The sequence below is a fragment of the Panthera uncia genome, chromosome F1 (assembly GCF_023721935.1).
Source record: "Panthera uncia isolate 11264 chromosome F1, Puncia_PCG_1.0, whole genome shotgun sequence".
Taxonomy (NCBI): domain Eukaryota; kingdom Metazoa; phylum Chordata; class Mammalia; order Carnivora; family Felidae; genus Panthera; species Panthera uncia.
Window position 1 is genome coordinate 2,672,104 of NC_064813.1, and position 21,179 is coordinate 2,693,282.

The following is a 21,179-nucleotide window of genomic DNA, read 5'->3' on the forward strand; positions in this document are numbered from 1 at the left end:
CCCGACGCGGGGCTCGAACTCACGGACCGCGAGGTCGTGACCTGAGCCGAAGTCGGACGCTCAACCGACTGAGCCACCCAGGCGCCCCGGTTGCATATTTTTGACATTAAGACGTTTTCGTTGTTGAGCTTGAACGCTTTCTTAATTGATGGCTGCTTTTAAGCCGACTGTGGTTAGCGTTTATGCTTACTCTCTAAAAAAGGTTGGATCCTGGTTCTAGAATGCTGTACCTTTTCAGGTTATATTTTACACTTACGTTTGAATTTGGGGGTTTTTAGGTAAGTTTACAGTTGAGCTAAAATTCTGTTCTGGGTAACCAGCTGTCACCAGGCTCGTGAGGCTTTTCACCTCCACCTCCAAATCTTCTCACTAGTTTGCAACATAGATGAGTTCATCCTGTAAAGAGTGTTCAGAGGCGCTCGTCTGGTTTCCGGGGGCCTGGCTTAAGTTCTCTTTGTTCGGTTATTCTAGCGAATTCATCACGCCACAGCTACTAGGGGTAATCTTTGCTGTATAACGCTTTTAATTTTTATTTTATCTTTCCCTTACGGCCCTCTCTCTGTGGCGCCAAGTTTCTATCTCCTATATTTTCAAGAATTAACCAAGCGTTTTGATTTATCGTTTTACGTTAGTTGAATGTGTGGTTGTTTGGGCTAGTTTTGGCTCACGATGGTCACTTGGATATGCAGTCTTCTGGGTGTAAGCCAGATGCTTTGTTTAAGCTACGTCTCGTTTTATCCAAGCCCACTTTCCAGTACGCTTACCTTGTTACGACTTGCCTCTTGCGTTTTTTACGGTTCGAATAGATCGTCTTTGGGTTTTGTCACTCGAGGAGGGTGACAGGTGGTGTGTGCGTGCTTCATGGCCCGATTCAATTGAGCTCTCTAGTCTCAATTTATTACTAAATCCTCCTTTGGTTCTTAATTTCATAAGGACTTCATGGAAAGTGTTCTGGCACGGAAAACGTACCCCATTACTTCCCACCTCACAGGTTACGCCTTGACCTAACTTTTTAAAAAAATTTCTTAATGTTTATTTATTTTTGACAGAGAGAGAGAGAGAGACAGAGCATGAGCAGGGGAGGGGCAGAGAGAGAGGGAGACACAGAATCCGAAGCAGGCTCCAGGCTCTGAGCTGTTAGCACAGAGCCTGACGTGGGGCTCGAACTCGCGGACCTCGAGCCAAAGTCGGACACTCAACCGACTGAGCCACCCAGGCGCCCCTTGACCTGACTTTTTAATGTTAAGATACCTGTGCTCATTTTTCTTCCTTTTTTAGGGTTTGCTGAAGGTGGCGGTGTATAGACTGGATTTGCAAGGGGTGGTGAGGTATATCGGGGCTTATCGATTACAGAACAGGCTCCTCTAGGCATATAAAGCACCGCCAAGTCCTTTGAATTTTAACCTGTTGCTATAGTTCTCTGGCGGATAGATTTGTTTAATTAGCTAAGTTTAGGGCCGAGGATAGCGGGGTATCCAATCCCAGCTTGGGTTTTAGCTATCCTGTGGTCGGAGGTGTTAAAGTTACTTTCGTGCTATAGTTGTATGTTACGTGTAGCTTTTGCCAGCCTAGTAAAAGTTTAACTGTAGCGTGGGGTTCCTCTATGACACGCTTTACGCCGTGGGTCTATTAGTTCGGGTGAATTGTGTGACCGCGCGGTGGCTGGCATGAAATTTACGAACCCTAATTTAATATGGCTTAGTTGAACTTTCATTCACGGCTTAATTTTTATCCCTGCTGTATCCCGTGGGCGTGTGGCTAAGCAAGGTGTCATGAGCTACATTGTTATTGTTTGTGCTTCACACCCGCTCCTTTAGATCATGATGATTGAGAGGCGTTTTCACCCTTCCGGAGGCTTCCACGTGTAATCCTCTTTAACTAATGGAAAGGCTAGGACCAAACCTTGGTGTTTATGGAGTCTGATGATTCATTTAGGCTTTTCCGGTGCCTTGCTGTGTGTACTGAAGCTACGTTAACGGGGAACACGTTGGATTGGTTGGTGAATTTATGGGATTAGTTGTGAGAGAATATTGCCCAGTCGGTACGGATTAGCGCTCGAGGTGAATCGAGGTGTCACACGGGTATTTGCGACTGATGTTTCATTGGGATTTGGGTGTATTTATAAAGGTTTGTACTTAGGCCTTCTGTTTGGATGTGAATTTAGTCTTGTTTTGGGGGGTTGGACAATGATAAATTGGACGATGATAAATACGTATTCTTATCATAGGGTTACAGGGAGTTGGGGGGTTTTGGTTAAGCCAATTATCGGTTGGATAAAGATGTGTGTGTACATGTACGTGCGTGTGTACGTGTATGTGTGTCCAGTTGAAGCATTAGAGTTAAGGTACATGTCCTGTAACCATTGACTGAAATACACCTTGTTTGTGTGAATGCAGAGACATAGTACAGTGAATTAGCCCAGCGATGAGTTATTTGACTGCGTCGAGACCTTTACGGTCATAGCTGAATCAGAGCAAGTTCCCCCCCACCCCCCACCCCCAAATTTAAAAAATACCAAATGCATGACACCGCAGTTATGTGTGATCATGGGCTGATTAGTCATGAGTCCATCGAGATGTTCTATTTGAGATAACTGTAGGATTCACTGACTGGAGGGCCCTGAAGTAAGAACCAGATGCCAGGTTCGGTTCCAGTATAGAAACCCTGAGTCTCATGGGGGCGGGTGATCTCACGGTTTGTGGGTTCGAGCCCCGCGTCAGGCTCCGTGCTGATGGCTCGGCGCCTGGAGCCTGCTTCGGATTCTGTGTCTCCCTCTCTCTCTGCCCCTCCCCTGCTCACACTCTGTCTCTTCCTCAAAAATAAATAAACATTAAAAAAAAAAAAAGAAAACACACTGGTCAACTCGGTTTTGTGAGTCCTGTCCCCCTTACCCGCCGCCCACCCCCCGCGCTTTCTTCTGGGAGTAACACCCGTGGGAGGGGCGGGGCAGCACCGGTCCTCGGTGGACACCTGTCACGTACAATGTACAACGTATCACCTGTTCATCTTCCGGCATGCCACGGTGGGTGCAAGAGTGTCAGCGGCTTCACCTGGTTGTGGATTAGGTCCCCAGAACTTCTTCATCTTGCAACCCTGAAACTCTGTACCCAGTGAGCAGCTCCGTGGCAGTTCCCTCCCCTACCCCCGGCAGCCACTGTTCTACTGTCTGTCTCTGATTTTGAGTGCTCGAGATGGCTCACGTAAGTGGAGTCGTACGGTATTTGTATTTTGTGACTGACCGCTCAGCGTGATGCAGGTGACAGTATTTCCTTCCATTTTCAGGCTGGATAATACCGCATCGTGTGTATAGACCACGTTTTCTTTATCCATTCATTGGTCAGCGGACACTCGGGATTGCTTCAACCTCCGTTACTGTGAATAATGCTGCAGTGAACATAGGGGTGCGAAGGTCTCTTTGACATCCTGCTTTCAGTTCTTTTGGGTGTCGACCCGGAGGTGGGATTGCTGGATCCTGGGGTAGTTTTATTCAACTCTCTGAGGATCCCCCTTACTGTTTTCCACAGCGGCTGCACCATTTTACATCCCCACCAACAGGGCAGGAGGGCTCCAATCTCTCCCCATCCTCATCGGTGCTTGTTAATTTCGTTTTGATCGTGTCCATCCTAACGGCTGTGAGGTGGTATCTCTGTGGTTTTGGTTTGCGTTTCCCCAGCGATTAGTGATGTTGAACATCTTTCTATGTGCTCGTTCTCCTTTGGAGAAATGTCTTCTCCAAGTCCTTTGCCCATTTTAAATCAGAGCGTTTCTTTTGTTGTTGTTGTTGTTGAGTTGTAGGAGTTCTTCACATATTCTGGGCATTGACTTCAATGCCTTCAATGACTTCATAATTGTCAAATTATGTTTTGCATGTAAGGTTAGCATCCAACTTTATTCTTTTGAATGTGGATGTCCAGTTTTCCCACCACCTTTTTATTTTTTTATGTTTATTTATTTTATTTATTTTTTATTATATGAAATTTATTGTCAAATTAGTTTCCATACAACACCCAGTGCTCATCCCAAAAGATGCCCTCTTCAGTGCCCATCACCTCCCCTCCCCTCCCATCAACCCTCAGTTTGTTCTCAGTTTTTAAGAGTCTCTTATGCTTTGGCTCTCTCTCCCACTCTAACCTCTTTTTTTTCTTTTTTTTCCTTCCCCTCCCCCATGGGTTTCTGTTAAGTTTCTCAGGATCCACATAAGAGTGAAAACACATGGTGTCTGTCTTTCTCTGTATGGATTATTTATGTTTATTTATTTTTGAGAGAGAGGCAGACAGACAAAGTGTGGGGGGGGAGGGGCAAAGAGAGAGGGAGACCCAGAATCCGAAGCAGGCTCCAGGCCCTGAGCTGTCAGCACAGAGCCCGACGTGGGCCTTGAACCCACGAACTGTGAGATCATGATCTAAGCGGAAGTTGGATACTTACCCAACTGAGCCACCCAGGAGCCTCACCTAGCACCATTTGTTGAAGAGACTGTCCTTCCCCAGTTAAGTGGTCTTGATACCATTGTCGAATATCATTTGACCTTCCACACATGAGTTCATTTCCGGGGTCTTCGTCCTGTTCCATTAATCTGTCTTTATGCCAGCACCACAGTGTTGATTCTGTAGCTTTGTAGTAAGTTTGAAATCAGGAAGCGTGTTCTTCTTTTTCAAGATGGTTTTGTTTGGGCTATTTGAGGTGCCTTGAGGTGTTGAATTTTGGGATGCTTTTTTCTATTTCTGCCAAAAATGCCATTGAGATTTTGATAGGGATTGCATTGAGTCTGTACATTGTTTCTAACGAAATTGACATCTTAACATTACTAAGTCTTTGATCCATGAACATGGGATGTCTTTCTGTTTATTTGTGTCGTCTGTCCTTTTTTTCCAGCCATTTCCAGTGTCCAGGTCTTTTGCCTCCTTGGTTAAATTTCTTCCTAAGTGGTTTAGTCTTTTTGATGCTCATGTGAATGGCATGATTTTCTTAGTTTCCTTTTTGGATTGTTCTTTGTTGGTCTACGTTGGTTTTGACTGAGGTGATCTCTGACCGTAGGATCCACACCATATCCCCCTGTCCCAAGTGTGGGGCCGTCTCAGTTTCTCCATCCCTACTCCCTGTCCCTCTGCGGGCTTCTGTGCCCATGATGGGGGCCACAGGAAGCCCAGAGAGTCTTGAGTTCTGCCTGTCGCATCATGCAGCTGCCTTTGCTCTTGAGTGTTGGTGCCTCGGTAGGACAAGGACCTCTGAGAGCCTGGGGTCTCCAGCAGGAGGGGGCAGGTCTCCTATGATGTCTGGGGCTCTAGCACCTACCTCCCTGGAGGGTAGCCTGACGAGGGAGACAAGGGGGCCATGGAGCCTGGGCTCTTCACAGGCACTCCTCTCCCTCGACTCTTGTCCCTGATGAGGCATCAGACTCAGCCAACATTCTTCCCCAGCTTTTTTGGTCTCCCATCAGTGTAGCTATTTTAAACATACAAGGGAATGGGGCACCTGGGTGGCTCAGTGTTTGGAGCGTCTGACTTTGGTTCACGTCATGATCTTACAGTGTGTGAGTTCGAGCCCCACATCGAGCTCACCGCTGTCAGCACAGATTCTGCTTCAGATCTTCTGTCCCCCTCTCTTTCTGCCCCTCCCCTGCTTGCACTCTGTCTCAAACATAAATATACATTAAGAAAATAAATAACGTAAAAGGTTGAAGGCTCTACCACCTGTTCCTGCAGAAGTTTCCTCTCAGGGCAGAGGTCTGGGCTGCTTCTAGGCCTGAAAGCCAGTGAGTCGGGGTGAAAGGAAAGCCGGGCATGGGGCTGCCTCATCACCTGGCTGCCCTTCCCGGCTGCCCCCACCTTGGGCTCTTGGGCCAACGGAGGAGAACCCAGAATTGGGGTTAGATCTCAGTGTGGTCCTGGGACCACCAAGTCCAAACTGTGTCATGACAATGCTAAGACACTCTTCGCCCTTTTCATTCTCCTCACATGAGTGGTGTGAGCTAGAATTTTCCAGAAGCTGCATGACGCAGCATCACAAGGCATCGAATGTGAAAGGTAGGAGAATCCCGCTGTCTTCTGCGAGACGATGCGTTCTGTTAAAGAGAGTTGCAGAAATGTCACTAAATGCCACTCTTTTCATTAAAGTATAGTCGTTTTCTGGGCACCTGGGTGGCTCGGTCAATGGAGCATATGACTCTTGATCTCAGGGTCGTGAGTTTGAGCTTCATGTTCGGTGTAGAGATTACTTAATAAATAAAGCTTTAAAAAAATAAAATAGTCATTTTCATAAATACGTTATTTATGTTTTTTAAATTTTTTGTTTATTTGTTTTTGAGACAGAGCATGAGTGGGGGAGGGACAGAAAAAGGGAGACACAGAATCCGAAGCAGGCTCCAGGCTGTGAGCTGTCAGCACAGAGCCCAACGTGGGGCTCGAAACCACGAACTGTGAGATCATGACCTGAGCCCAAGTCGGACGCTCAACCGACTGAGCCACCCAGGCGCCCTATTTGTTATTTATGTTAACATCAAATGTTACTGTTATTTTAAAAGGAACTGATACATCATTAAGTTAAAAGGAGGCTCAGGTGTAATTTCTAAATAGGACAGAATTATTCTACATTACAGAAGGCCTTTAGAGTCCTCAGTAACGCTCGTGAGCACACAGGAGTCCCGAACCAAAAGGTCAGGAGGGCCACCGCTCCCTTCTGGTGGCTGGCTTTTGGTTCACCTGTCCTTGGACCACATGCTCTTCTGGCCTCTCCAGGGCCTCCCTCTGCCTTGACCTTCCCGTTCTGCTAGCTCCCGGTCATGGTGGCCACACGAGGGCAGCAGGCTTCCAGGAGCCACCCTGGGGCCCTCCAGGCCGGGTTTACCAGGCGTCGCCTGCAGCACCGGGTTTCTGTCCGGTCTCTGGCCACCAGTGCTGGAGAAGCAAAGATGATAAACCCATGTCGTGGCCGGCGGGAGGCTCAGGCCCTCAAGCGCCCCCTCCCATGAGCTGGGGAGCCAGCAGACGACCGCGTGTCTGAAACAGTCACAGGGTGCAGGCCAGAGCGGGGCCACACGGCAGGGTGGACGCCGTCCACGCACGAACCTCGACATCCTGCGTAGCTGAGCTGAGACGCCAGTTCTCCAGAGGCTCAGCCTTCACCTGTGAGGATTCGGTCTCATGGCCCTGCCTGGAAAGGAGCCCCTCGTTACCAAGCAGGGGTGCGGCGAGGGGAGCCAGGAAGCAGAGGAATCCCACCAAACGCTTGACGTGGTCTGGGATGAAGCGGGCGGTTAAGGGGCAAATGTGGCATCTTACCCAGACCTGGGGCCTCACTGCTCATTGGCCGTGGACGTCTCTAGCGGTGGGAAAGAAAGCCTATGGCCCTAGACGACCCTCTCCCTTCCTCTTCGCCCTCGGTCCCAGTGACCGCTCCTCACGACCTGAAAGCGACCTGGCAGGGACAGCTGGCTCGGATGCCGGTCAGGACAAAGGTCGTGCCATCTAAAATTGCAGGGCAAGTCTTCGGGTCCCGAGACTCCTGGCTGCTGAGCCGTGTTCCTTCCCTCTTACCTATAATGCCAGCCCCACGCTGGCTTTCTTCTCTAAGTGTTCATCATCAGCCCAGTGATAGACAAAAAATCAGTTTTTGCTCACATACGGTCTCGGGGTTTAGAGTAGGGCTTTGAGGGAGCAGGCCGGGGATATTCCTGGTTCCGCCAGTGTTAGCTCTGTGACCGTGGGCCGACTGGCTTCCCTTCAGTCTCAGTATCTCAAGTGTAACAAAAGGATGCTGGATGATGTCTGAGGTGGCTGTGAGAATCCTGTGGCTTTAGGTCTCTAAAGTGCTTATGGGGCGCCTGGGTGGCTCAGTCGGCTGAGCGTCCGACTTCCGCTCAGGTCACGATCTCACGGGGCGTGGGTTCGAGCCCCGTGTCGGGCTCTGTGCTGACAGCTCGGAGCCTGGAGCCTGCTTCCGATTCTGTGTTTCCCTCTCTGTCTGCCCCTCCCCTGCTGACGCTCTGTCAATCTCTCAAAAAATAAACATCAAAAAAAAAAATAAATAAAAATAAAGTGCTTAAACGAGTGCCTGGCTCGTGGTAAATGCTCAATAAACGGTATCGTGTTAAACATCACTGCATTTGAAATGCACGACGTTTTCAGATGCCAGAGTCAGAAAGAATCTCAAAAGTCATCTGATTCGGTGTTTTTTTTCTTCTCTCAGGATGTTCCGTGAGAAAGGGCTCTGTGGCCAAGCATGACAGGGCATTTAAAATTCAAGGTAGTATATGAAGGGCGCAGAGAAGTCACGGGGTCAAGAAGCCGTTCAACTCGGACTGTTCCAACGTTGGTCAGACTGATCGACCACGGAACCCTCTCCACACGTCCCCTCTGGACTCCTGGGCTGCTGGTGTCGGTACAACACCTGCTAACCACACAGCAGACGGTCCTGTGACTCTTCCCCTTAGTGACCGTGGACATTCTGCGGGGACATCGGGCCACAAGGTACTTGGTCCCCATGGACACTCACCATAGGTAACAGCAGTGGGGGAAGGTTTGCCTTGTGCCGGACGCTGTCATAAACACTAAACGCGCGTTATCTTAGTTCTTAGAATAACATTACGAGAGAGTCCTTATCTCCTTCCACGGGTGAAGAAACTGAGGTTTAGAAGAGCCAAGTAACACTTGCCCGAGGTCACGTGGCTGGAAAGCACCAGAACGCAAACTCCGGTCGTCTGACTTTGGGATCCCCACCAGCCTGGGCTGCTTCCTGCGGCCACCGCATCACCTCTGACTGCTGGAAGGTCCTTCCTTGTCTTGAGCCGAAGTCCATTCCCAGCCACGCCCCTTTCTCCCAGGCGCACCGACAGCGATTTCAGTTCTGACACCCTCTGCCCGTTGTTTCGAGAGCTTTATCCAGTCTGCTCCTTTTTCTCTTTTAGGTACGTGAGCATCCCTTTTGGATAGAGGGACTCAACTGAACACGATTCCATCTACTCCACTATAATACGAAGGTTACGCTTTGAGGATATCACCTGGTGTCAAGAAACGTAACTTTTGGGGCGCCTGGGGGGCTCAGTCGGTTAAGCGGCCGACTTCGGCTCAGGTCACGATCTCGCGGTCCGTGAGTTCGAGCCCCGCGTCGGGCTCTGGGCTGACCCCTCAGAGCCTGGAGCCTGTTTCGGATTCTGTGTCTCCCTCTCTCTCTGCCCCTCCCCCGTTCATGCTCTGTCTCTCTCTGTCTCAAAAGTAAATAAACGTCAAAAAAAAAATTAAAACAAAAAAGAAACGTAACTTTTTTTCCAGGGAGTTCTTGGCCAATACAGGAGCTTTTTTTTTTAGACAAGGTTAAGGGATAAAAAGTTTTCGATGTACAATGCCAAAATCTTTCCATCAAGAATTTTGATCACGGGGATGCCTGGGTGGCTCAGTCAGTTAGCCGTCTGACTCTGGCTCAGGTCATGAACTCACGGTTCCTGAGTTCGAGCCCCACTTCGGGCTCTGTGCTGACACCCTCCCTTCTCTTTCTCTCTCCCTGCTCCTCGTGGGATTCTGTCTTTCTCCCTCCCTCTCTGCCCCTCGCTTACCCCACCAGAGCCCTCTCTCTCTCTCAGAAAAAAAAAAAAAAAAGAATTTTGCTTACAGCTGTTTTTCATAGCCCCAGGGGTATTGCTCTGGGAACTTCAGCCACACTTGATGGCCCCAGCTTCTGCTCTCTGCCCCCCTCCCTCCAAGCACCGTTCCCAGTTTCTTACCAGGCTCACCATTTCTACGCTTGTGACTCATTGTTTGGTAAACAAGGCACAAAGCCAGGAAAACCTAGCAGCCGGCTGTTCCTAACAGCCTCCCAGGTGCTGTGCTGGTCCCAGCTGTGATCTGCTTATAACCGATTGTGGTGCCTAGTGAGGCAAATTGCTTTTTTACTATTGAATCGGTTTCCTTAGAGCCCCTTGTAGTTCTGAAAACCCCACTGAAGAACACTGGGACTCTGACTGGACCAGTGTAGCTTGGAAGGATCGCTCTCTTGTTCTGAGCCCTGTACTTCATTAATTCACCTCAAGAGCTCAGGTTTTGGGGCCCTGCATTACCCAGAGATACATATGGAGCTTGTTTTCAACCAGAATTAATTCCTCCCCAATTCCGCTATACCTCTGCAGGTATTTTAAATTGTATTTAATTCTGAGCAAATTTTCGTAGTCACGTATGGCTAGTGGGTACCACAGTGGACAGAGTACATCTAGATGTTTACCTGAGAACTGGGCCAAAACTCTGAGCAGACCACCCAACTCTAGATTGGGGATGGTCACTCCGTGATTATCAGCCACCTATATTTATAAAAATTGCAGTCTCATCCATCTGTGCATATGAATAGTGTTGGATTTGCCAAATGCCTTGTGAAATCAACATGTCTGTTGTCTGTGGGGTTGCCCTGTTCTACCAGCCAGGTGATAGATATATATATATATTTTTAATTTTTTTTTAATGTTCATTTATTTTTGAGAGAGAGAGAGTGAGACAGAGCATGAGCAGGGGGAGGGCCAGAGAGAGGGAGACAGAATCAGAAGCAGGCTCCAGGCTCTGAGCCGTCAGCACAGAGCCCGACGCGGGGCTCGAACCATGAACCGCGAGAACATGACCTGAGCAGAAGTCGGATGCCCAACCGACTGAGCCACCCAGACGCCTCTGTATGCATATATTTTAAAGAAAATAGTTTTTTGGTTTTTTTTTTCATACTTGTGGAAGTAATTCATGCCCGCTGTGGCGAAATGCAGGAGAGCACATAGAGGAAATGAACAATGACCAATAATCCTGCCGTCGGGGACAACTGCTGTTACTATTTCAGCATATTGCCTTCATCTTTTTTCTGTGGGGATATCTTCCACATCGCTGAGAACATACGTTCTCTGACATTTGCATACTGGTGTTTTTCATTGACAGTGTTTTCTCAGATCATTAAACATTCTTCCAAAACAGTCTTAAAGGCTGTAGAGCAGTTCATTATATTAATGACTAATCATTTGTGTGACCAGTCCCCTATGGCTGTACTTTTGGGTTGCGTCTAACTTTCTGTTATTGTAAATAAATCGACGGTCACATCTTTTTGTCCAAAATAGCTCTGTGTATGATTTGCATTGATTCCTCCGCACAGACTTCCTGAAGGAGTATTATTAAGGCTAAGGATATGAACACTGTTGGTTCGTTTGTTTTTTAATTTTTTTTTTAACGTTTATTTATTTTTGAGACAGAGAGAGACAAAGCATGAACGGGGGAGGGTCAGAGAGAGGGAGATGCAGAATCTGAAACAGGTTCCAGGCTCTGAGCAGTCAGCACAGAGCCTCACGCGGGGCTCGAACTCACGGACCGCGAGATCATGACCTGGGCCGAAGTCGGCCGCTTAACCAACTGAGCCACCCAGGCGCCCCTTTTTTTTTTTTTAATTTTTTTTTTAACGTTTTCGTTTGTTTGTTTTAAGGTTATTTATTTATTTTGAGACAGAGAGAGAGCAGGGGCAGAGAGAGAGGGAGAGAGGGAGACTCCCAAGCAGGCTCTGGTGGCGCACGAACCACAAGAGCATGACCTGAGCCAAAATGAAGAGTCGGATGCTTAACCGAACTGAGCCACGCAGGCACCCCATGGATATGGACACCTGTTAAGGCTAATTCTTTCAAGAGAGGACGGGAAGTTAGCCCAGACCCCGTGCCAGCTCTCCGCAGTTAATGCTTTCCCTTCTGAACGTTGGACACCGTTTGATTATCATCCCACATTAATGTCCAGTCCGCCAGTGTATGCTTCTTAGGTTCCAGTTTCCTAGCCTTTATGAAAATCGGGGTGACGGGCTCTCCCATCCTCCAGCAGCACCTCTGTGTATTAAAGTTCCTGCAGGATGAAGTCAGCTCGTCGGTGGGGACTGCCCCGTTCATTCATCCACTCGGTGGGGTCCTGCTACCTCCTTCTGTACTTGGAGCTTCAATTCTTGTCTTGCTGTCACTGTTCTTACGCTTTCCACGCTGGTTATCTTTCCCCCTAATAGGGAAATGGAACGAGTGTGCGGCAGAGGCTGCTAACCGCTCGACAAAATCCGCATTCGTGCTTCTGAACGCACACCAGGACCACCTTCCCCAAGCTCCCGGGCCATTGGGGGGGGGGCCGTGTGGTTAAGCTCCAGCCAACTGCGCATGAGCGGAAGTGAGTACTGCTTCCGGGCCTGGCGCGTCAAAACCCACCCTGTGGGAGGGAGACGTCTCCCGGGGCAACGTGAGGAGGGCGCCTGCGCCTTTGTCCGGCGGCGGGCCAAGGAACCGCTACCTACAGTTGTGTTTGGTCGTGGACCCGCTTTTCTCTTTTGCCCTCTTTGGGCTCGTTTGCGATTTATAACTTCATTTAGTCCCGCTTGAGCGGCCTTTCCTTTATTCTTGGATCATGAGATCAGCCCCACCTAAATGTCCTGGGGGTTCTCCTTCCCACGTGTTGGCAACACGCTTGACCGTCCGGCGGGCCCTCCCCAGCTGCCCCCAGACTCCTGGGTCCCAGGGAGCTTTCTCGCATTTCCCCTTGCAGACAGATGCCCCTGGTGGTGCAGAATTGGATCCGCAATGGTACTCCTCTGGACTTTCTCCGAGAAATTTTGGTGAGAGTTTAGCAGAAATTGTATTGCAGTTTCGGTAGGGTGATGGGAAGCCGTTGCCTGACTGCTGCATAAGGAAGGTGGGTCTTGCTGGGAGGCGGGGGGGGGGGGGGAAGGGGGCGTTCTGTACCCTGATGAATGTGACGCTGAGTTTGGCAGACCGGCCTCACCGGGTACAGTGTGAATTTGGTGTTCCGGAAGCCATCGGAAAGGGAGGGTTAAGGAAGACAGGTGGGCAGGGGAGGGCAGGGAAAAACTGGACCACCCCCTGAGAGGAGTCCGCTGATCAAAGTCCCCAGAGGATAGGATGGCTAAAGAACCCTGGAGAACAGAGGTGTCTAATGGTGAATTTGCAGCTGTTGTGTGACCCCTCCATTCCCTTCAAGGGCTTGGCGCAGCTCTGGACAGACGCGGCGCGCCGATGGCAGGACGGCCACAGGCTGGAGGGACTCGGCAGCTGCAGGCGCTCAGGGCCGGGGGAGGGGGGGGGGTGATTGTGTGGACGTGAGCCTTCTCCTCCCCGCCCCACACCCCCCCCTTCAGCCCAGCCTCCCGGGAACTGGCCAAACTTTGGGGGGAGGATTTAGACGTCCACAGGATGTGGAATGGAAGTTTGAACCAGTTTTATTTAGGGAGGCTTCAGCTGACATGGGAGTTACGAAATAAACAAAGCCATTGCTAAAAACAAACAAACAAACAAAAAAACATCGTATCACGAAGACCTAAGTAGGTAGTCAGGTAATTGGCACCTTAGAACACCCAGGCCAGAGGGGTTCTGTACTGCGAGCTGGTGTAATGGCAGAGTTCTGCTCTGTTCTCGGGCTCTCTGGCTCCTGGCCCCTGTTCTCACTCCGTGCCTGGGAGCAGAAAGCAGTGATGCTGGTTAGAAAGAGGCTGGATCCTCACACGTCTGTCTGCCCTCGAGCACCGGGTGCTCCTGGACGTCCCGGGCTCAACTCTTCCCTGAGCTACTCCCGCAGGAGGCTTAGGGGTGATCCATGACTAGCTCTGTTGATGCACTGCGCTCAGGGGTGTGTATGGTGGGGGTGAGGAGGACGTTCCTCCCCCTTGGGACAGAAATTTTCCCTAGTAAGGAGGAGCATGTAAGAAACAAATTCATGAGGAAGCTCGTCAGGGTCATAAAGCTACCTTTCCTGAATGTCAGAAATATTCTTCGTTTCCATCAAAGAGTTTTGGCCCCAAACCAAAGGGGTGGAGACATTGGGGCCATCCGGGCAGCCATAGAGGAAGAGAGTTTATCGGACCCACTGTTTTCCTCTTCTCTAGATAAAGACGTGTGTTGACGGGTATAGAGAGGGGGAGGTTTCCTGAGTGCAAAGTGCTGAGGTGCAAACCCTGAGATAAAAAGTCATAAATAGACCGAGGGCCTGACCGGTGCCAGGCTCAGTGTCCTTGAGCCAGTAACACTTGCAGGCCAGGTCCCAGGTGGGGGGGCCAGGGCTGAGCAGCTGCTCTGGAAATTTCCACGGGCCGTCCACCAGCTCCCGGGAAGCTCTGGGGCTCCTGACGGCGTGGAGTTATGAAACAGACATGAGATGTGGTCCCAGCTCACAAGGAGCTGGGCCCCTGTAGAAGAGGCTCGGGGACGTTTGCCAAGAAAGCAAGCGAACCAGCAGGTTGGAAAAGTCTTAAAGCTGTAAATAATGTCAAGGCATGGGCTCAGTCAAGAAAATGTCAGTATCCCCTTCCAAGTATTAGAACCCATTTCACCTTTCAAGGAAAATGGAAATATAAATTTCATGTTAAGCTAAAAGCTGATTTTGGTAAAAGCCTGGCCGGCTCAGTCGGAAGAACGTGGGACTCTCGATCTTGGGGTCATGGGTTCAAGCCCCACGTTGGGTGTGTCACAAACAATATATCAGTTGTGTTTTTTTAAAGGAAAAATGTTTACAATTCATTACCAGTTGCTAGAGTCTGAGATGTTCTTAGGAAATCGGGTTAAAAGCAAAGTCTTTTTAAAAAGTTTTTACTTATTTATTTTATTTTAGAGAGAGAGCGCGTGTGCACGAGTGGGGAGGGGGCAGAGGGAGAGAGAGAGAGAGAGAGGGAGAGAGAGAATCTCAAGTAGGCTCCAGGCTCAGCGTGGATCTCACGACCCTGGGATCATGATCTGAGCCGAAATCAGGAGTCAGACCCTCAACCGACTGAGACACCCAGGCTCCCTGCAAAATCATTTTTAACACAGAAATTTACGAAGAGACATCAGTTCCCAAAGGAGGTGCATGTGGGGTTCCCCTCCCTAGTAAGGTTACATGCGTGTGCCTGTGTGTGAACCCACAACACTCCCACGTACACTGGTCGAAAAGATGCTTTGGGTTCCAAGTAGGAGAAACCACCAAGAGAAGTTATTGGTCCACATCGTTCAAAAGTTAAATGATAGATCAAGCTTCCAATATGGTTTAACCAGGGCTCCAGCACCAGTGTGCTGGACTCTCTCTGCTCTGTCCTCCTGTGTAGCCTGGATTCCTTTTTAGCCTGTGAACAGCAGCTGGGCTGGGAACTGAACAACTCAGGTGAATTTCTTGACGCCCGGTTGGAGGACGGGGGGGGGGGGGGGGCTATTGCTTCCTGGGAGCATAAGTCCTGCCCTTGATTCTGGTTGGGCCAACCAGGACCGGTCACCCTGGGGATACCGTGTGCTGATTGGCTCAGGCTCAAAGACAACCTGTCGCCGGGGCAAGTGAGTTGAGGTCGGCTTACACCACAGGGGGCCAGCCCTGGAATTCGGTGAGGCCGTTGCCTTTGGCCCTGGTGGCCACAACTGGCCGGAGGGGAGAACCAGAGGTGTTGGCAAGACCTTCCCAATGCCTACCACACCTCGGTAGCAATTTTTAAAAATTTATTATTATTTAATACTTTTTTAAAAGGTTATTTTTTTTTTTTTTTTTTTTTTGAGAGAGAGACAGAGAAAGCATGAGCAGGGGAGGGGCAGAGAGAGTGAGAGGGACTCCGAAGCAGACCCTGTGCAGAGCCTGGTGTGGGGCTTGAATCTATGAAACTGTGAGATCATGACCTGAGCCGAAATCAAGAGTCTGACGCTTAAGAGCCACCCAGGCGCCCTGCAATTTTTGTTTTTAAGTATAAGAGGTACTTTCTGGGTGCAAGGCACTATGGGAGATGTCGAGATACACAGTTTACAATGTATTCGAAATAGAAAGACGAGCTGGCTAAGAACTACAATACACCATTAGGTGTAATGTTGACAAGAATATTCGCGTGCTAAAACCAAGTACCGTAAAAGTGAGGGAGACAGACTGCATCTGGCTGAGGGGACCAGAGAGGCATCACGTAGCGAGTAACATTGGAATCGGGTCTCAAAGAGTGAGTAGGAGCCTAAGGCTTGCAGGTGTGCGGGGAGGCCATGGGAGGGAGGGCAGTGGTGAGAGCAAAGCCCCAGAGGCAGAGAGCCCAGGAGAGGGGCAGCCCAGATTCGAGAAGTTGCTGCCGAGTCAGGAAATGTTAACTCAGTACAGAGAGATCCCGATCAGGTGATACCTGAAGAGGTAGGAACTTACCCCAAAGTCAGGGTGCAGGATGATCCTGCCTTGTATTTCCCCCCCATAAAGGACTGGCTTGGGGGCCCCTGGGGGGCTCAGTCAATTGAGCGTCTGACTCTTCATTTCAGCTCCGGTCTTGATCTCACAGTTTGTGAGTTTGAGCCCTGCATCAGGCTCTGTGCTGACGGTGCGGATCCTGCTTGGGATTCTCTCTCTCCCACACCCCTCCCCCTCCCCTGCTTGTGCTCTCTCTTTCTCTCTCTCTCTCTCTCAAAAAAAGAAAAAGAACAACAAAACTGGCTTAATTCCCCCTTGGCCTTATTAGCAAGAAGTTTAGTATCTGTTTGAAACCCAGAGGCTTCCACAGCCCAAAGTAGGGGGCCGCAGTCAGTCTGACCTTCAGATGCAAGCAGGGACCACTGGTCTCTGGTCTGGCCATCATAGGAGTGAGTCCCCAGGTCTCTGTGACTCCTCAGGAAGGACAGCTGCATTTTGTCACTTTGACCTTGGAGAACAGTGCCCCTCACTGGTGGTCCAGAGCCATGACCTCAGAGCTCTGCCTTTCAGTTAAATTCATACCCACCCACTGCTCCCACTCTCCTCCCCGCCCCCCAACAGCTGCCCCAGGGACTCGGGGTAAGAGGTAGTTTGGGGGCACCCTCGTGGATGTGGAACTCCGGACCTCCGTCCTTCCCTGGGGTCCACAGCACCAGGAGGCCGGGAGCTTTTCCGTGTCAGCCACACCATCCCCAGCAACACGGTTATCCGCCCTCCCTTCTATGACTACCCCCCTGCACACCCTTTCCCCACCACACGCACACTCCTGGGAGCCTTGGGGTGCAAAACTATGTTGCCCTGACCGAGGCTGTCACTTTCACTGCCACAGAAAAAGAAAATAGAACCCAAAGTTCAGTCCCCAGAGGGACATTCTGCCTTACCCAGACTAGTGGGTTCATACATCTTGTCTCTTCCAGCCAGGGATTGCTTGTCCCACCCCAGGGGGCCAGGCTCTCTCTGTTCTTTTACTGAAAGTTCACATGAGGACGCCCGGGTGGCTCAGTTGGTTAAGTGTTCGACTCTCGATTTCTGCCCAGGTCACGATCTCGCAGTTTGTGAGTTCGAGCCCGCATTGGGCTCTGCGCTGATGGTGCCGTGCCTGCTGGGATTCTCTCTCTCTTCCTCTCTCTCTGCCCCTTCAGCGTACTCTCTCTCTTTCTCTCTCTCTCTCTCTCTCTCAAAATAAAAAAAACTTAAAACAAAAGTTCACATTGACTTTCAACCTCCGGGGTCATTGGCAAAATGGAGTCACGTGTATGCCCTTGGGCCGTCCCCACCTTCCAGCTGGAGTTCTTTTCCTTGTAGGCCTCCTCCCTTTCACAACCCTGCTGTCTCAACCCTGGTTCTGTTGGTCTCAGTGGGATGTGGTGCAAGAGACAGACACACGGTTAGGCTCCGCTCCTGGCTTCCAGTGCCCAGCATGCTGCTGCTTCTCTAGTCTATGAACTTGGGGCGCAAATCTGGAAACTACTCTAAATACAAGTGAATTAAAAAAAAAAGTTTTAAAGTATCCAGTGATTGAGGGAGGACAAAGTCAAATACACACTCAGTGGGGTGCCTGGGCGGCTCCGTTGGTGAAGCGTCTGACTCTGGCTCAGGTCATGATCTCACGGTTTGTGGGTTCGAGCCCCGCGTTGGGCTCTCTGCTGACAGCTCAGAGCCTGGAGCCTGCTTCGGATTCTGTGTCTCCATCTCTCTCTCTGCCCCTCCCCTGCTCATGCTCTGTCTCTCAAAAATAAAAACTTAAAAAAAAAAAATCTTAAAAAAAAATACACACTCAGCGACCAGAATGGCTTTCCACACAAACTCGAGAATATAAGGACAAGAGAATGGATTACCTACCCTTTTTGGATCAAGAGAATGCTACTTTTCAGTTCCTGTCCTATAATGAGCTATTTCTCCTTAACAGAATCAACGTAGGGAGGGACCTGGGTGGCTCATTTGGTTGAGTGGCTGACTCTTGATTTAGGCTCAGGCCATGATCCCAGGGCTGTGGAATCGAGCCCCACATTGGACTCTGTGCTGAGTGTGGAGTTTGCTTAAGATTCTCTCTCTCTCTCTCTCTCTCTCTCTCTCTCTCTCTCTCTCCCCCCCCCCCCCCCCCTTTGCCCTTCTTGCACTCCCTCTCTCAAGAGAAAACAAAAACCAGAACCATTGCTTTGGTCAAGGTGGGGGTGATTGGGAAGAGGTCATAGAGGAACATTTTGGAGGAAAAAATTTTGTTCTACGTTTTAATTGGGGTGTTAGTTACATGATATATTCGTTTGTAAAAACTCGTGAACCATAGACTTAAGATCTGTGCATTTTACTGCATGTAAATTAGATCTCAATTTGAAAATGGAAAAATATCAAACCGACGATTAGCCTTCCTTGGCTAATGTCCACATGTTACGGTGCATTGACAAGAAATTAATCTAGAAAAAGAAAAATAATACCCTACTGTGAAGTCAGACGTGTGCTGTGAGGACAGGCTGAGGGAAATGGAGAGAAGGGAGCAGACATGGTTAATGCACCGGGCTGGGCCGTCTCCAGTTGTGGGGAGTCGAATCTCTCCCTCAATGCAGTTAATCGCTTCTAATTGTGCAGCCAGCTAATTACAGTCATTAGTGTTGCCTTCGTTGAACAGGCTTGGAGATTCCTTGAAGTCATTCTTTTCGCAGGACTGGGTTGGGTTTTCCCAAGTCTAGAGACCTCAGGTTGTGGCCCGTCAGGTTGTATCTCTGGTGCTCCAGAAATGACCTGTTTTCACCACTGGGTGTTTGGGGGGGAGGGGGGATGTGATTAATCTTGGAGTCCATGAGTCATGCACGTCAGGCCTCTGAGCACAGCAAGGGCACTCGTGGTGAGCTCTGTACTGGCACGGGACTCTCCGCCCGCCAACCCAGCCTCACCTAGGTCCAGGCTAATTGCATTTTGAAAACAGGATTATTCGCCGCAGCACTGTTTGAAATGCCAAAAGAGTAGAGATAGTCTGTACAGCCATCGGTTGGAGACTAGTTGAATTAGGGCTTGTCCGCATAATGTAATACTGAAAAATGAGTGAGGATGGTTCTCTGTGTACAAATTGGGAAAGTTTCAGGCTGGTCAATGAAAAAACCAACGGAGTGTATAATCTGTATAAAATACGAGTGTGTGTCTCTGCCCATATACATAAAGAAGCATTGAAAAGGCATAAGGAACGGAATTGCAGTGGTCACATATGTGGGGGTGGGGGGAGGGGTCGCTGGGGTTGGGAATTGGGCAGAAGAGAGATGGAGTGGGGTAGACTTTTCACTGAAAATCTTTCAAAAATAGTTTTGTTTTTTTTTTTAATGTGTATTTATTTTTGAGACAGAGAGAGACAGAGCATGAACGGGGGAGGAGCAGAGAGAGAGAGACACACACAGAATCCGAAGCAGGCTCCAGGCTCTGAGCTGTCAGCCCAGAGTCCGACGCGGGGCTCGAACTCGCGGACTGTGAGATCGTGACCTGAGCCGAAGTCGGACGCTTAACCGACTGAGCCACCCAGGCGCCCCGCAAAAATAGTTTTTTCAAAGTCATGTGAATATATTACCCAGTGGAAGATTGGAATAATTAAAAGTTCAGAAGTTTTTTATATTTATTTTTGAGAGAGAGAGAAAGACAGACAGACAGAGGATCCGAAGCAGGCTTTGCGTTGACAGCAGAGAGTCCAATGTGGAGCTCAAACTCATGACCTGAGTGGAAACCAGACAGTCAGACACTTACCCAACTGAGCCACCCAGGCACCCCAAGTTTTGAGTTGTTTTTAATTTTGGCCATATGTTGTTTAATTTATACCCCAATGTCCCAGGAATTGGCAAAGATTCTTTGCTTGACCAAACTTGAGTCCGGCTCCTGAACCTTCTCCTGGGCCCATCTGTGCACTTCTGTGTAAGATAATCCGGTTTTAGCAAGAACCCTGCTGAGTCAGGGCTGTGCACGTGCCCAGGAAAGGCTCGAGAAGGCCCCAAGATCTCACTTCTGACTGACTGTGAGGCTCTGCACTAGCAGGAAGTTAGGGGAAGGTAGAGTTGTCAACTGCCCAGCTCAGTGCTGAAGGCATGCCCCAACACACACACAGTCCGTCAGCAATGGCTGGAGGCATTTTTGGTTCCAGACACTCAAGGAAATCTCTGTCTTACCACTAGCTGGTCACTAAGGTAACTGAGTAGAGACTTTGGTGGCTACATGCAACAAAATCAGACTTCATAGAATTAGTTTCCAAAAGTCATTAAACAAACAACAACAACTACAATAAGCAGCAGCAAAAAACAAACCCGGGGTGTAAAGGAGAATCTGATTTCTAGAGATGCCACCTTATATTATTTAAAATGCTCAGTTTTTCATAAAAAAATTATGAGGCAGGCAAAGAAACAAGAAAGTATGGCCATGTATACAAAAAAAAGCAGTCCATAGAAGCATCGTAAATGTCCCAGACATGGTGCTTACTAGCCAAAGACTTTAACTCAGCTGTTTTAAATGTATTTAAAGAGCTAAATGAAACCAAGTCCAATGAATGAAATAAAAGTTTGAGAATAATGTCTCACTGAATGGGGACAATCAATAAAAAGATAGAAATTATAAAAAATAATCAAATAGTAGTTCTACAGTTGAAAAAAAAACCAGTAACTGAAATGAAAAATTCTTGGCTGGGGCTCCACAGCAGATTTGAGCAGGCAGGAGAAACATCCTGACTTGAAGAAAGGTCAATTCAGATGACCCACTTCGAAGAAAACAAGGGGAAAAGATTGAAGAAAAATGAACCCAGCTCCAGAAATCTGTGGAATGGCATCAAACATATCAACATACATATAATGGGAGTTCCAGAAGGAGAAGAGACAGGAAAGGGGATAGAAAGAATATTTGTAAAAAATAATGGCAGAAAACATCCCAATTTTAATTAAAATCATTAATCTATATGTCCAAGAAGCACATCAAACTTCAAATAGAATAAACTCAGAGACAGGATAGACACCTAGACACATGGTAATCAAACTGTCCAAAGGCAAAGACAATCCT